The 13940-nt window shown below is 33.8% G+C and overlaps 1 pseudogene; it reads right to left on the bottom strand.

Annotated features, from left to right (window-relative positions):
- The window catches only part of LOC149561139 (vacuolar protein sorting-associated protein 51 homolog pseudogene), a 58754-nt pseudogene extending 51098 nt beyond the window's left edge, over positions 1-7656 (bottom strand).
- Positions 7657-13940: the final 6284 nt, after the last annotated feature.

Below are 13940 nucleotides of genomic sequence, written 5' to 3'. Positions count from 1 at the left end.
TTACTATCAAATCAACATCAATAAATATAGCATTGAAATCAATAAGATCTTGACTAGCATTTTTCAAAGCATAATTATTTTGTGTATTGTGACAAAGCTGATAATGGTATTGAAAAACCACTTTTTGATTGAATGATTTAGTCATTGGTTTTCCAGTGTCAATAAGAAGGATAAGAGGAGTTTTAAGAATATTAGCATTAATAAAATTTGTCATCACTGTAGGTAAAGGTTTAGATAAAGTAGTGTGTTCATGATAAGAATGATGCACAATGGTGAAGTAACCATACCTTATGTATTATCCACTTGATCATCAACAATATTGGTTGATTTGTGATTCTTGATGTAGATTCCAGGCTTAGATAAATTATCTTAATAAATGGAGGCATTACTCCTATTAATAGTAACAAGAGCCATTGGAGTAGAGCTATCAAGCTACCTCACTTGTAACTAATTATGGTCAAGCACCACACAAAGATGTAAAAAAGAAAGTATACTTAGTAAGAAGAATTTTATCTCTAATGCCTTTTTGTAAATTATAAATAAAAATACAATGAATATGATAATCAAACACAAGATAAGAAATTTGAGCATACAAGTGTTTAAATCTACCCATAAAGTCACTAATATTTTCTTTAGCAATTTTCTCAGAATGCATTGAATATTTCAAAGAAATTAAAAGATAAATATGGTTTTAAAATTATTTATTGAAACAATTAGAAATCATTTTAAAGGAATTAATATAATAAGAGGATAAAGAGAAATACCATATCAATTTTTTCCCCTTAAAAGTGTGTTTAAATAATTTAGCCATGAGCTTCTAGTAACGAGAAATATCACCACATATAACTTGGAGAGTCCTAACATGAGTCACATGATAACCCTTAGCATTAAAAGTCTCAACACAAGGTATCTCAACATGTTATGGGATAATAACATGAAGGATATGTAAGGAAAGGGATTAACAATGTTGCATTTATGGATATTGTACTTAGATTGAGTGAATTGAGTACTTGTTGTAAAGAAATGATAGTTTGAACCAAGCTACTAATGGTAGGATTGGAAAATGCAATATTAGGGATAGACATATTGGATACATTAGGATTTTTTTTAGGAAGGAGATGTAAAATATAAGGACATTGGTGAAGGATTAGAAGGGATAAGAAGATGATTAGAGTGTGTGAAAGGAATAACATTGTATAAGGATGATAAAGAATGCATAGATGTAGGAGGAAAACTCAAGGAAATTGAAATGGTTAGAAAGAAAAACATTTATAGGATTAAAAACTTTTGTAGGAGTTGTCATGAGAGGTGGAACATAGGTAGAAATTCTAGGAATAGTAATGAAAATAGGAATAAAATGTTCAATAATTGTGGAAGGAGTGTATTCTAACTCTTGAGAATATTATATCAAAGGATTAGCATGAGTTTTGATAAGGTAGGATATACCATGCAATAAATATATGTTCTTATAATCACAAGTGATAAGATTCTTAATAGCTTCAATACTGATAACACTATCAAGATTTTTGTTCTCTTGCATAAACCAATTGTATAATTTGTAAAACTCATGAGAGAGACTATCAAATTGGGAAGGAGGAAATATTAAGGCTTAAACTTCATCATGGGAAGAGTGAAAATAATTATGCTTATGATAGAATTGAGATCTTGAGGAGAAATTTTAGTATCATCATGGGTCCTAGGAAGAAAAGAGGAATCATGATCAAAAGATCCCATGACTCTACAACTTATCCTAATAGGAATGCTAGACGTTGGAATTAATGTGATAAATCTCATAAAAGAGGAGATCACAAGAGGAAACTCTAATGAGATGAAATCACATAACTATCAATGTAATAAGGATCATAAAAAGAGAGATCTAAGCTAAAAAAAATGGCTAAATGTAACTTTCAAAATTAGAAAGTAGAGATGTGTTAGGTGCACCAAAATAAGGTTAAAAATTAATTCAAAGAATAAGACTCCAATGAGTAAAAGGAAGATCATGATATCCAACTCCAAAATTTAAAAAAAGTGTAGATGCATAGGGCTCACAAAAATCTTTGGGGTAAAATGAATGTGCTTAATAAGATGTGTAAATATTGGACCTCTACTTTACACTAACATTAAGTATAAGAGAAAGAGGAGATTCTAAAAATAGCTCTCAATATAAATCAAGTTAGATTAGAAAAAACCAGGAGATAAAGGGATTCCAATACTAAATCCATATTACATCAAGGAAGTAAGAAATGAAGTTCTCTTTCATGCAATGTAGAATTTGATTAAAGATATGTGAATAGAAATGTGTAAGTGAGATAATTGGTTTAATGAGAAATGTAAGATAGATCTAGATGCTAAACTATAAGTAATCAACCAAATTAAGAGTAATTACCTTGAAATATGTAGAAGATTTTTTTTCCACTATGAAAATCATGGATCTGAACCTATTGGGGAACTTCTAACTCTAGATTCACAATCACAATAAAAAACCTAGAAAATGATATTTTTATCACAGCCCCAGGAAGACATTGACTTGGTGTAATCACCCAATTTTGGTCTAAAAATATTATATACCCCCTTTTAAAGAAATTAAATCAAGTACTAGACCACTATTATTCACTAAATCAATTTTACATAATTAATCAATCTATAAGCCTTGATCAACTTATTACATAATTATTTATTTGATTATATTGTAAAGTTTGACCATTTTTTCCTAATTTTATTTTCTTAAAAGAACATGTCCCCTTTTAATTAAATAAAAATCTCCTTTATCCTCAGTTCACATAAAAAAAGCATTTTAGAATAAAAAGAAAAAGAAAATCCCACCTCTTGAGTGAAGTTTCCAATGAGTGGAATCTTTTCACTTTTCCAAAAGGCTTTTGCCTCTTTATCTCAACCACTCATTGTTTTTCCTCTTAATCTTAAACTTTTATTTTCTCCCTTGAAACATGAGCCCATGGATCAACCAATACTCCATCTCCAATATTGCTCATTCTTTTCCCTCTTAGTCTTGAATGTCCACTCATTTCCAAAATATTTAAAAGGAGGCTCTCTACTCACTCTCTCATACAATTATTATTTTGTACTATTTTAATGTTGGCACTTTTCCATATTATTTTTTGAGCATCTTGCATTATCATTTTATCTTAGCTTATTATTTCTTTCTTTCATTTAAATTATAAATTCTAGCTTAATATAATAATTTTTCATCCATGTTAGCTTAGATTTTACTTGCATTCTTGCCTTTTATTTAGATTACTTTGCTTATTATTTTTGCATTAATAGATTTCTATTGATGCTTCCAAACATACTGCTTGACATCTATTTGAATCTACCACTTCATAGTACACCTTTGGGATCTTAATTGCTCCATTTGAGAGCCATCTTCATTACCTATCAGATTTTTGCACACTATGAATAAGAGTATATAAGCCACCATTTGGGAGTTAAAATCCATTGGATTTCTCATACATAAGGGTTTATGGAAGTGGAAAATATTTTGGTACAAATGTTTGGTGCCCACTATGGCACTAAAACCAATTTTCAATTCTAGACATTTGGACTTTTATTGTAGATATGCTATTTTATTATTAGGGAACCATCTATTGTACACCATAATTCTATTTTGTGTACTATTAGAGTAAAGGATTAATTTAATTTAATTTATTAAATTACCTTTAGTCCCTACTTAAGATTTCACTTTATGCACATGCATTCCATTTAATAATTAAATATTAATGATTAAATGTTATTTACCTCTTAGGGTTTCCCTTTTAGGTTTATGATCCCTTCATAAGGATTGATCCATTGTATATTTTAACTCATTCTTTTAGTTTGATAGTATATTCTATCATATTTCAGAGCCAAACCCTTACCTTCTCTTGTCTTTTTCTTCTCTATGATAGGTTCTTGTATACAGGTGTTCTACTGGATCTATAGATTTATTCTCATCAAATCCTTCATGGTATCAGAAGTAGATCTACTGTATCCTATTTGATTTTACTGAAGAAAGAAGGAACACAGGTTTATTAGATTTAGAGCACCTCAAAACCCGCATTTTCATATAAAACACTTCAATTTTGGCCAAAGTTGATAGGGGAGGCAAATGACTTCATATATATCACCTTGTTAATAGTGACTTAATTAGAGGAATTTGGATCATTCCATTATAATGTCACCTTGAGTAAAGGATTTATAAATGATTGTTAGGTCAATCTTGATTAAAGGATTTTATTTTTATAATGGTTAGAAAGTAACAAGTAGGTTTTGTCTATCAAGATAAAATTTATTTTATAAATTTAGATCACCATTTGGCTCATTTTTTGGTTTATTGAATGGACTTCATTATACTCTCCATCTTAGATCTTCTTGGCAACGCTTCAAGAAATCGGACTTCACCAATCTTGTAACTTTTCCTTTGCTACTCTATTATTCATGGGTTCTTGATACAATTTCCAATCAACAATGAAAAAATATTATAAAACATATCTTATTCCTCCTTAAATAGGTAGCTATGATCCTTTTTCACTTAAAAATCACCTTAGATCTTTGGGTTTTATCAGATTCATTGAATCTATCCATTGTTTTGTCCTTCTTTTCCTTTCTTGAAACTTCTAGAAACTTCTCATCGAATCCTTGCCTTTGATCACTTTACAAACTCAATTCATATTAAATTAACCATCTCATCAATCCTTATCACCGACACATTTTGGCCAATCTAAAAATTCAACTATGTTAGCCTCAAAACTTGATTCTTCATAATCAATTAAGATGCTAAGACTTTGTCATCACTATATTCTTCACAGTTTATACTGGGTAGCTTAGTCTCTATTTTCTATCTCACTTAGCTTACATTGGCTCACTTAGTCTTCATTATGCTCAGTTGCAACCATATTTACCTTCTTCATCATGCTCAACCATAGCTAATACTCAATTGATACCATTTTCTTGGATATCTCTTAAGTTCCTTAATCTTCTCCTTCATTGACCTTGGTCAAGCTTAGTGTTTTACTCAACTTCTTGTCTTGTCCTCTATACATCAACTCAGCTATCTTCTTCACTTCATATAATGACTAAAAAATCACATAATCTTGTCAAAAACCATCGAATCAAGTGCCCATTGTAATTCCAATACAATTACTTCTCTTTACTCAATAATTCACTAGCTCAACAAGTTATCTCTCTTTTCAAATCCTCTTCATCAATCAACTGATATGACACTATACAATATTAGAAAATGTCTCACTAGAAAGGTTTGACATCCATTACAACATAACAATGGTTCCAATTGTAGTTTCAAACAATATACCTCTTTGGCATTGATGGAAACACCTCTAGTTACTATGAAAATGAAAAATACTTTCACATGATTTTTCATTAATAACTTCCTCTATAATTTGAATAAGATCTTCATTAATATCCTTAGTTTCATTCTGATTCTCATCTTTGTTATCTCTTACACTTCTTCCTCTATGATACCAATTGTATTACCAACTATATTGGCTTCCTCTATGACATATCTTCTTGTAATTTAGATTCTCCTTCTTTTATTAGATGGTAACTCTGAGCATACATTATCCCTCTTTATTTGATAACTTGTATGGTAATTGCATACATATTCTCCCTCTCTGACAACAATTCCAAATACATCATCCATTATATATCATCCTCACTAGGTCACTTTCTGACTGATATTGCAAGATCATTCCCTTTTTCATCTTTACCTTGACTCCTTGTAGTGTCATTTTCTCATGCTTCAGTTCACCTTTTCAAAACTTTAGGCAACTCCTAAAGTGTAACCTTTTGCATCAATGTGTAAGATATTCTAATCATAACATTTGAAGCAATGCTATATCTATCTTTATCTTTCTCTAGATAGAGGAATGAACCCTAATTTACCTCTTAGATACTCAAATGCATCCTTATATAATTCCTTAGTGAATATATCAACTATCCGCTCCTTTGTGCTCACACATTCCAGTCTCACTTCTTCATACCTTTCAACCATTGCTTGATCCACACAATGTTAAAATAATTAACTGCTATAGCAACATACTTAGCCTCTATTGTGGATTGAGAAATATTTCTTTTATTCTTCCTTATTCACAAAATTAATTTACTTTTTAGGAATAAAGATTCTCCACTTGTACTCTTTCTATAATCAATGTTTCTAGTCCAATCAACATCTATGTAAAATTTTAGCTCAAACTTTCCATTCTTCTTGTAACATAATCCATAGTCTTTTGTTCTTTTCAAATATCTTAATGTCCTTTTCACGACCATCATGTGATTTTTCTTAGGATTAGCAGAAATATTTCAATAGTACCAACTACTAATGCAATGTTAGACATGCTATGAACAAAATATTGCAATTTTCCAATCATTGACCTATACAATGTCTGATTTACTTCAATAGAATCATCATTCTTTGAAAGTTTATGTCCAGTTACCATAGGTGTTTAAACTAGCTTTGATTCTTCCATTATAAAATTCTTCAATATCTCCTTGACATACTTTGATTCTATAATGTAAATGTTAGAGTAAATAATTAATTTACTAATTATTTATTCTATTTACTTAAGCTTACTTAGGTAAATGCATTTTATTTATTAGTTGTAGTCTAGGAGTTTGTTATAAGTTGTTGACAATATGGGAGTTTGTTCTCTCCTAAGTCATACTTATCCTCTCACATTGTTCAAGGAATTTCCACCTCATGTGGATGTATGCTTAGTTGTCACACTTATCTCCTAGTGTCTTCTAATTTGTTCTAGGAGATTCTTGGAGCTCTTTATATTCAGGCTCTCTCATTGTATTTTCATATCAACAACACATATTGTAAATACATTTTCTCTTGTGTTGCAATATCATTTTCTCTCTCATGTTCGTTTAGGGTTTTTCTCTTGCTCCACACTCTTCCTTCCTTGGCTTCTCTTTGACAGGTTTTCACATGTAGGTGATCTTGGGCATCTTTGCAGTTAGATTTTATCAACTCCAACATGGTATCAGAGCCTCCCTGCTACTGCTTGGTTGAAGATTTTTGAAGCCGTGATTTGGAGTCACAAACCCTAGTTTTTTTGTGCATTTTTTCTTCAAATTAGGGGATCAAATTTTTTTAAGAGAACTTTCAGCCCAAACGGACACTGCCATTGGATCTAGAAGGTCATTTTTAGTCAGGATTCATATAAAACTTTTCATTTTTGGAGACAGGGCTTTGAGAGGCAATTTTTTTTAGCTCAGAGGGCTTGCCATATGGACTATACAAAATTTTGGCAAATTTTTTTAAATTTTAAAATAAGTTTTTTGGGCATGCTGCCAGGCAGTCACTTACGCACCATCGTAGGGTTGCCACCACACTGCTTGTAGTGGCTGCAGTTGGTATTGCCGCCGTGGCAGCACCGCAGCTTGGCCGCCACCTATAGGCCACCCTAGCACCGCCCCTCCTACACCTCTGTCAATGCCTTGGTTCTTTCCACCGATGGTGCTTTTGGTTTCACAGCCATCGTGAGTTCTGTTGCTCGATCTTTGCCCGTCTCCATCATTGCCTATGTCAGTTTTTGAACAAGCTGTGTGGAAGGACCGTTCATTAATGCGTGGCAGCCTTTTATTCATAGTTTTCTTCATCGTCAGTGCAAACTCAGCAACCCAGTCATCTACCCACATTTACTTTTTAGTACAATCAAAATTTCCTATGTGGCATTATTTTCCAACTCAGCACTAGCCTATGTGTGACACATGGTAAGGTTGCCACATGGCCCCTGCCACATCAGCCACTTGCCACGTGACGTCCACATGGCACTACCACATGGTAGCCATGTGGCATCCTTTCTGCATTGATAGGCTAGAGATCATCAATTTTCAATGCGTGAAATGCTGACATTAGCACTACACCAACACCTTGCTTGCACTTCTCCTTTTAGGTTAGTTTTTGACCTACCTTCAATTTTTTGGCCATAACTTGAGCATACGGAGGTATTTGTTTGATCCGAAAGAAGCGTCAAAAAGCTAGTTCTGAGATGGAGACATTGGTGTATTTTTTTTAGTTTTTGATATTTTTAATTGCCTATTTTTAGTTAAAGTGTAAAATTTTTTTTTTGACTCTGGCAAGCATATCTTTTTCATCCCATGTCAGTTTTTTGAAAATGTTATATTTTTGGAAAGCTGGTTCTGTCACCTTTTTAGAAATGTGGTCCTTTTCCTTAGTTTTTAGGAATTTTTTTCTATATGGTGGATATCTTGAGTGTTTTAGGCCTGATGATCATTTTCCTAGCATGGTTTACTTTGTTTTAGGCTGTACTATGTTTTGTTGCAGCTTGTTTTTGGTTTTGATCATTCTAGCTATCATTTTGAAGCACTTTTATGTATCACATTGAGATAAAGTGCCACTCTTGCATTCTAGGGGTCATGAACATTGTTTTGAGTCAGTCATACTTGCACTATTTTCATAAAGCACCATGGGGGGGGATAATTGTTTTTTGTTTTAGGCATTCTCCCTTTGTCAAGTGAGTGTCCCTTCTATGACATTAGCCCATGTAGTGTCAATGTGATCGTGTCTTTATAGGTGTTTGTACCTCTTCCTCTCTCATCATTCTTGGTTCGTTTGTAGGAGACTTTGACCCACCTTCTCAGTTGCCTGTCATCTCACCCCATCTACATTAAGGGGGGGTTATGTTGTTGTTCTAATGCATCTATGATTTGATGGTTTGATAGTATGAGCTATGTATTCAGTGGTTGATCCTATATACAAGGCAATTGCAGTTGCTAGCTACCTATGCATTTCGGTAAGATGGATCATCTAACATATAGACACGCTTAGTCTGTGCCTTCTTCTTCCATGGTGGTACTTTAGATCAATAGTTGTAGTTTTCTTCTTGATGGAAAATTTGAGGCTTTTTCATGCTTCAATGATACTCTTCATGATCACTCCTTGTTCCTATTTTATGGGACATTTCCCTAGTTGGAAGCTTCTTCAGTTCTTCACTAGGTTCTTACCTCTTTTTGGGGGAGGGTTTTTTCCATGTGGCTTTCTCTCTTTCCCCATTTTTAGAGGTTGCATTTTGTTGCATTGTAAATGGGTACCTAACATGGCCTCATTGCTGGGACTCATTATGCATTTTTGAATTTCTTAGTTTTTTGAGCTTAAGGCATTTCCCTAAGTTGCACTTAAGGGGGGGTGTTAGAGTAAATAATTAATTTACTAATTATTTATTCTATTCACTTAAGCTTACTTAGGTAAATGCATTTTATTTATTAGTTGTAGTCTGGGAGTTTGTTATAAGTTATTGACAATACGAGAGTTTTTTCTCTCCTAAGTCATACTTATCCTCTCACATTGTTCGAGGACTTTCCACCTTATGTGGATATATGCTTAGTTGTCACACTTATCTCCTAGCGTCTTCTAGTTTGTTCTAGGAAATTTTTGGAGCTCTTTATATTCGAGCTCCCTCATTGTATTTTCATATCAACAATGCATATTGTAAATACGTTTTCTCTTGTGTTGCAATATCATTTTCTCTCTCATGTCCATTTAGGGTTTTTTCCTAACTCCACGCTCTTCCTTCCTTGGCTTCTCTTTGACAGGTTTTTACATTCAGGTGATTTTGGGCGTCTTCAGGGTTGGATTTCATCAACTCCAATAGTAAATACCTCTCTTCATCTAATAAACTTGCAAACCAACAAAGAATTTAATCTCTTTAAACATTGAAATCTAAAATTCTTTCTTAGTCTCATTAGCAAATGATTTTTATAACATATGATGCCCTCCAAATATGATATCATTAATAAAAAATTCAGCTAGCAATATCTTGTTCTCATATTCACTTTCCATGTACATATTTCTATTGTTATTAGTTCTTGCCAAACCAATTTTCACAAAATTAGTGTGTAACCTTTCATGCCATGCTCTAAGGGCTTGTTTCAAACCATATAATTCTTTGTATAGTTTTTATACCATTTTCCTCTTGTTAGGGTTAAAAAATCCTTTAGGTTGTTCAATGTTGAATTCTTCCAAGATTCCATTAAGAAATGCATATTTCACATCCATTTGATATACTTTAAATCCTTTTAAAGCATTATATGCAAGCAAAGTTCTTACTCCTTCCAACCTTGCAAATGGGGAAAATGTCTCTCCATAGTCAATTCCTTCTTCTTGTGCATATCCCTTAGAAACTACTCTTGCTTTGTTACTTGTGATTTCACCTTTCTCATTCAAATTGTTTATGAATATCCACTTTGTTCCAATCACATTCTTATCCTTTGGCCTTGGTACCAGTTTTGGTTTCACAAAGCACGCTCCATTTATCCTAGAAATGGGGATCCATAGTAATTTTTTTGTCTCTTAGATCCCTAGTCTAGGACTTGGGTCATGTTTGGACTCCCCTAGGACTCCAAGTGAAGCCTCCGTCTCTGACTAGGAGAGTTTAGAGTGTCAGATCTAGAGAGAAAACTAAACTTTTATGTTTTTTAGTGCAAAAGTACACACTAGTGCACTAGCACACATGCACACCTTATAGAGGTGCATAGGTGTGCTCAATATGCATTCATCTCTCTGCAAATATGTGCACTTATGCACTTGTGCATGTACGCACCTCTAGAGAGTGCACACTTGTGAGGGTGCACACCTATGGAGGTGTGTACCCAGACTCGTGTCTATAAACCCAAACCTCCCCTCCTCTACTCCATTATCTTTAGTACTCCCTTGGCTCCCATACCTTGAAATGTGCTCTCCCTTTGCTCCTTTTACATAACAACACTCAAACAAGGTTAGACACTAGAATGTGTGCACATATGCACCTCCTCAAGGTGTGCATGTGCACACCTTCTTTCACCTTTAAAAGGAAAACAACCTAAAAACTTAAATTTAAGCCTAAGTCATTAGAAGGTGTGCACATGGGAAACTCCTTAAGGTGTGCATGTGTACACCTTCTTTTTAACCTAAAACTAATTAAAAAATCTAATGGAAAAGGTGTGCATGTGTGCATCTCCTCAAGGTGCACACATGTACACCTTTTGTGAATTCATAGACAAAAAAGAACATTAGGAAGGTGCGCATAAGTGCACTTTTTGTGCACAAAACACCAAGAAACTAAGAATTACCCCCCACATGCACTTGCCAATGTGCATGTGCACACATGCAAACATGTGCACGTCACCTAGGTGTGTAGGTGTGCAGTTGCACAACTATGTTCAAATGGTCAATTAGGGACCATTTAGTACATCCAACACACCTGTAAGGGTGCTCTAGGTGTACTAATATTCATAATAGGGCTAATGAGGGGGATTGACTATTTCTAATTATTTTGGGTGGATTTGTGCTAGGTTTTGATCAATTAGGTTTCATTTTTTATTTGATTTTAGCTTTCCAAACTAATGTTTTCTCTCTTGTGCAGATAAAATGGCATAATCATCCTCCTCAATGGAAGAAAAGATAGCTCATAAACCTATTATTTTCAAATACCAAGGTGCACTGAGAAAATCCCATTTTGAAGATGGACATGTTGTGATCAAAGATATTGAACTTGGCCTGATTGATTGGAATGCATTCCTCAACATTTGCAACAAGCCAAAGGAAAGATCCACCATGGTATCCATACTTATGCATTGAGGCTTAGTCAACATAGCCTCACACCCAACTTCTAATAGTCCTTAGAGTTGATTATGACTTTGGATAGAACATTATGTGTCTAAAGAAATGTCATTAAGAGTATGACCGGGGAGATAGTCCTTGACCTCCAACCCAAAAATATTGAGAAAGTGTTCCATCTCCTAAGAGTTGATCAATATGTGAAGATAACCAATGAATGAGTAGAAATATGGTATTAGGAGAATGAAAAGTCACCCAAAGAAATAATTCAATTTTCCTTCCTAATAGATAGAACATTAGTAGGCCACAGAGTCAACAAAGTGGATATGACATGAGGGTACATGAAGGATGATATTGGCTATGCAATTCTATTTTTGGGTAGAGAAATGGGACTCCCTATAGTTAGACATCTTCACACATGGATGGTCTATTATATTGATACAATTAGGATGATAAAAATACCAATAGACTGGGCTACTATCCTCAACAATAATCTACCTGAGCAAATCAAAGCTGTGAAAATTGATCTAAGATTATATGACATCATACATGATGTTCTTACTAATAGAAAGGACCACAAACTACCAAGGACTTTACAAAAAGGGGAACATGCAAGATGCTAATGCTTGGCCCTATGTGGTGCATCCACATGTTGGATACAATTGATCACTTGTGTGTTGTCTTTGATGTTACACATATGACACAGCAGTTATCAAACATAGTCTACCAAGCTCAGTTGGTTAGCAAAGAAAAAGACAAAATCTACCAAGTTAAGAATGTTAGCAAAGTGAATTACAGAGTCCACTAAGCATTTTTGAAAGTTACACTATGGAAGCAATTTCTACCGAGCTCACTAGAGCATTGAAGGCTTTTGTGGCAGAAATTAGTTTCTATCGAGCTTGAAAGGTCAACAAAGGAAAGTTAGTATCTACCAAGTTCACTTGGTCTCCAAAGGATTTTGCAGAGTTTGTAGTGTTTATCGAGCTTCACTTGGTTAATGCTGAAAATCATTTCTGGAGCAATGTTTACCAAGCAGGGTCGGCCAATGAAGGATTTCATTATTTTGGGAAATAAAGTTGAATTGTTTCATGTAATGTTTGTAGCCAACTGATGTACTATTTATTGGTAAATGTAACTTGTAAATGAGCCAACTTGACAATTTATAATGTATAAATAAGAGGTCAAGTTGTGAATTCAAATGCATGGATGGATGAATGAGAAAATATGCAAGTGAATTGATTTTGTGAAGAGGAAGTGTGCACAAATTTTAAAGAAGGATCAGATATCCTTGAGGAGCAATAGAGTTGTATCTGTTCAGTGAGGATCTATTTAAGTAGAACAGAGATTTGTAACAAAAAATTTCAGGTGCATCTCATTCAGGTCACTTATTGTTACTTTCTCACCATTGTAGTAGTAATTCCTAAATCTCTTAATAGAGTTGGTTTAATAGCCATTTTGTAAATCCTCTAACAAGGTGGACAGTTCTACTGAATTATTCTAAAGTCCTCTTGCAAGGCCACTCCTAGTAGGGTGATTAAATCCTCTATCAAGGTCACACCTAACAATGTGTTTTGTAACCTTTAATAGGGTTGGCTCCTAACAGGGCTCACTTTAGAAGAGTGAAAGTTGGTAGCTAGTTACTTGGTGGTTTTTCTCATATTGGGTTTCCATGTTAAATCTGGTATCTCTTGTGTTCATGTTATTTCCTTTTTCATGCATGCTAATAATTGTGAATGCTTAAATATTAGTAACAAGTTAATCTATCGAGTTACAACATTTTTCTTTGTGGCTACTAATTGATAGCAGTAACTAGTTATTTAAGACATCTAACAGATCTGTGGATTTGTTTTTGTGGTAATTGATTCACCTGCCTCTCAGTTATTCCATCTATATTTCCAACAATTGGTATTAGAGCTTTTGGTTCTTGCAGGAAGGATTTCAAGGATCTAAGCTAAAGATCAGGATGTCTTACAAGAGGAAAATTCAAAGACTTAACAAGGATAACTTTTTAGCATGGCAAGGCCTAATGAGACCTCATCTAGCTTCCATTGGAGACACATGATTGAAATATCTTGATGAAGCATATGTAACTCCTTTTGGCACATTATCTCCTAATGACATTGCTAAGAAGAAGACTCATAACACCATGATGATAGATATTGCATCTGCCCTAAGCTATGAAGAATTTGATGATGTTAGGGACTACAAAACTACCTTTGAAATGTGTAACAAGCTAAAAGATATCTATGGAGGTGATAAAGCATAAAGTTTAAGAGGACAATTTGATCAAATTAGGATGAAAGAGGATAAAAACATTGCTAAATATGTTGAAAGAGTCAAAGTAGTTGTTAGTGCAATCAAGGCT

The sequence above is a fragment of the Cupressus sempervirens genome, chromosome 4 (genome assembly GCF_028749045.1).
Source record: "Cupressus sempervirens isolate cs-2001-9-10 chromosome 4, ASM2874904v1, whole genome shotgun sequence".
NCBI lineage: Eukaryota > Viridiplantae > Streptophyta > Pinopsida > Cupressales > Cupressaceae > Cupressus > Cupressus sempervirens.
The sequence above is the reverse complement of the archived record's forward strand: the minus strand, read 5'-3'. Positions and strand labels throughout refer to the sequence as shown.